The sequence below is a fragment of the Pangasianodon hypophthalmus genome, chromosome 4 (assembly GCF_027358585.1).
Source record: "Pangasianodon hypophthalmus isolate fPanHyp1 chromosome 4, fPanHyp1.pri, whole genome shotgun sequence".
NCBI classification, from domain to species: Eukaryota; Metazoa; Chordata; class Actinopteri; order Siluriformes; family Pangasiidae; genus Pangasianodon; species Pangasianodon hypophthalmus.
Window position 1 is genome coordinate 10,880,673 of NC_069713.1, and position 4,462 is coordinate 10,885,134.

Sequence of the window (4,462 nt, forward strand, 5' to 3'; positions counted from 1 at the left end):
CTTATCTTTTCCTAAAGTACTTAAGCGAACCAGTATCAGACCTAGCGAACCAGACCTAGCGAACCAGACATAGCGAACCAGTATCAGAAGATATTTATTGATAGAGACTTCAAAGCACTTTTGTAAGTCCCTCTGGATAAAGGCATCTGCCAAATGCCATAAATGTAAATGTAAATGTGACAAACTGTTACTTTTCTTTGAGCAAGTTCTGTGCTTGGTTGTCAGAGAGAGCCTAAAATGGGACTGCATCACGTTTTTCTTCCAAGTGCCGAACGAAAGGTAAGCAGCTAAGTAGCACGCTAAGTTGTATTCCGAGTTTGCTAACTCAGTCAGCTGAAGTTACATTACATGTGTGTTAGATCAGGTAAAACTTTTTAGACTGCTACAGACTGAAGAAGTGAAAATCTCATTGGATCAACAAAGTTCTGGGATTATATACAGTGGTAATGCATGGTTATAATATTTACAGATATTTGTACATCGTAATTATTAAACCAGTACAAGAAAACAGAATTATGGACCTCACTTTTTGCTCAAGGGCATAGTCATGCTGGAACATGAAAGTCAGAGGAACTCTGTAGTGAGTGATGCAACAGAGGATAGGCAAATTGTATGCACTAAGCGCTTCAGTGCTCGGTTGTCTTGCTCTGTTGTTGCTCCTAGATGCTTCCATTTCACAGTAATAGCACTTACAATTGACCGGGGTAGATCTAGCAGAGCAGAAATTCCGGTGTAAATTCAGTGAACTCTTCAGTATGTCACATTCTACTGCCACTGTTTGTCTATGGAGATTGCACAGCTGTGTGCTTGATGTTATGCACCTGTTAGCAATGTATGAGGCTGAAACACCTAAACTCAATAATTATGAGGGTGTCCACATACTTGTCCACATACTTTTGGCCATATAGTGTAAATCTAGGGGATTAAAAGTTACATCCACTATAGTTGGCACATCAGAGACAAAACATCCTTGTTTGTCAGGTTTCCATTTTGACAATATGAATTGCCAATTCCGCATAACACCATATAACCACCCAGCTTGACAAAGTATCATAAGTAAGCCTACCTTATTTACTAACACATGGAAGTAGAGAATAAACATCAAAATTGTACATGAGTATGGTCTTCTCACAGCAAAAAAATATGACACAGTGAGAATCCACACACACAGTTCTAACATTATTGCTCGTTAGTGAAGATAAAATTAAACAATTAAATAAATTCCTAGCTAATTTAGTAGTAAATGTTTTTTCTTCTGTTCTGTGTAGATGAGGCATGAATGTTTAAACCATTGCCTAATATCTATATTTATGTGGGTAGCTACAAGGGCGAAAATCTCATTTTAGGGTTTCACAATGTTCTGTTATCAAATGCTGTTGTGTTCCTTGGCCAACATGTTTGATATCTGGTTGTTAGTACACCAGTGGTTTCTTTTTTTCCAGGACATTCCAAATTGATGTATTGGCTATGCTCATTGCTTGTGGAATGGCTCTGATCTATTTTCCCTTTTTTCTCAGCTTCAAAATGGCCTGCTTTACATTTACATTTACGACATTTGGTAGATGCCCTTATCCAGAGCGACTTACAATTATCTCACTTATACAACTGAGCAGTTGAGGGTTAAGGGCCTTGCTCAAGGCCCCAGCAGTGGCAGCTTGGTGGTGCTGGGATTTGAGCTCTCAACCTTCCGATCAGAAGTCCAACGTCTTAACCACCACTTAGCCACCACGTCCCATGTGCTTTTTCTCCCATAGTCAGCTTTCTGGTCTTCATGAAGGTTTATCCTTTTTTAACAACAAATAGAGTTTTCACAGCGAAACCCAGGGCTCAAACTATGTTCAGAGCTATTAATTATTGAGACAATCAATGTAACAGGGCTTACGTGGGCAACCAGGTAAAGTCTCGTTGAGATTAAAAATCTCTTTTCACGAGACCTGGCCGTGAGGGCAGCGTACAAAATTTCAACAAGCAAACAGACAATGTAATGTTACAATACAGTCATAAATGAGTGGAGAAATAGCAATTATCTACAGCAGCATTTACCGAAGGAGCCAGCTTAAATTCTCCCCATGAAACCAATTCAGTTTGATTAAGGTCCTTTTGTACAGTGTTCCATGCTGAAGGGGCAGCATACTTGCATCCTATTTTCACGAGTTATGTCCTGGCATGGAGAACAGCCAACTGAAACCTGTTTTTAAAACGCAGGACATATAAACCATTAGTACTTTAAAGATACGAACGAAGATAAGAGGAAACAAGTCTTAGTAGACATTTGGGCAGACAGATTGATGGCTATTGAACTCACAGTTCACACTGGTGTATAGTGTATTTGCAGTCAGTAATAAAATGTAAAACTCAATGATATACACTATCCAACAGGGGGAAGAGGCACTGATGTACAGTAGCTCACCATAGCCTAAGACAGGCCTAAAGTTAGACTTGACTGATAACCTTCTTGTGTGAAATGAAAAACAGGGTTTATTAAAGGAAACCTAACATCTGCTCCATCCCATCAACACCATGTGTAACTGAGCAGAGGTGGCTGGAGAATGGGCATACTCTGTTAAATTACCCTGCTCCTTCATATTAGAAATCTCAGCAATATGGCATTCATAACAGCAGCACGTGTCAGAAAGAGAAGATGCTTGATGTTTTTAATTTACATGTCAGCATTAACAAAACATCATTTATCAGCAATATAATGTTAATTTTATTGCTTGTTACATCATGATAAATAAACCACACAAACCAAGTTCATATTAATCACATATTCATCCTCACAATCACTAAATTAATTTGATCAGATTTTACCAAATATATTACCAAAAATTTTACCAACTATTAAGAATATTCTCTAAGAACTGAGGTTAATTTAATGGATAGGATAAACATCACTAAATAGTAGCCTAACCTGTAAACTCACCTCAATTGCAGCTGTAAATTGGCCACAAGTCCTGCATAAAATCCCTCATAAAATGAAAACACACACACACACACACACACACACACACAGAAAAAAGAGAGAGAAATCTTGAAAAAGTTGCCAAGATGGCAGCATTCCTAACATGTCTCGCTCAGCTTCATGAGGCATCAATGTTTTCATATCAATGGTCTAAGATGTGTCTGAACTACAGTGTTACCAAATTGTGAGTGTGTCAGAAAGTTTAGCAGCTGTACATGTGTTGTGTCTGTGTGTGTGTTTCGGCTCATCGTTAAGAACGTGTGCATGGATAACCAGGTCATTTACAAGCTGCTTTTTCCCACAGCACCAACTTTGATGAGTTTATCATTATGTGAATCTTCAGTGTGTGTAAACCTGAGATTAATAATAAACTGACAGAATTTAAGTAATAAATCTGGTGTTTTGTGGAGTTGAGGAAAGGTTTTGTGTTTGAGATCAGGTAAAAAGGTAAAACACAATAAATCAGTGTTTATCCAAGTTGGATAAAGTTATGAGAGTTTATTGTTTATGATGGTGAGAGAATCACATTCAACCCCACTTTTCCCTGTTAATTTCAGTGAAAATCTGTTATTGAACATTCAACATATTTATGAGTGAAAATCACACTGATATCCTGCTGGACACCAGAAGACATTAATAATCAATTAATTAAAAAACAAACAAACAAACAAAAAAACAAAAAAACCACAAACCAACAGAGTGACACAAAAACCACAAAATTTGCTGTTGGACTGGGTTTATGATGAAATTGTAAAAACTATAACATTGTATCAGGACTGTAATGATAAAGAATTCAAGCTTCAATACACCATGAACATCACACAGAGTACAAAACATTTTAATAAAAATATTTACATATTTACAGCACAATTACAGCATTTTCCCTGTGTAACTGTAGATGTGGATTAAATAGTGTCCCATCATAATTTTCCACTGTAGTAATAAATCTCTAAAGCCAATCACTTTATTTTAGACTGCTATTAATTTCATGTGATGTGCAGTTTTGGTTTGTGGTGTGTGAAGCACTGACACACTGCTGATGAAAACAAGCACCATCATAGATCTAAAGATATGACACTTTTTCCCCACATGTAGTCACTTTACTGTGTTTTAAGGTTAGAAATAACAGAAACTGCTATCCTTTTCTGAGCTGTTAAGTTTGTGATGTTTCTGCTTTCGGGGTTTTGAAGGGAAAGCAGATTAACAGCACACAAACATTGAATAATCCTGTAACTGGACTAACATCACTGTGTCTTTATAGAATTTCTAGAAATGAAATAATGTCTTCAATCTGATTTTGGCTGCTGAAATCAGATAATGATCGTATTATTAGTGCTCATGTAAACACACTTCATTTTCATTTTAAATCAGATTTTACACAACTTATTTCATTTTTAAATGTAATTGATATTATAGCCTGGTCAAAAAAAAAAAATTATAAATGGGAATATAAAATATAAATATATATGTTATATAAAATATAGAATATAAAACAGATGC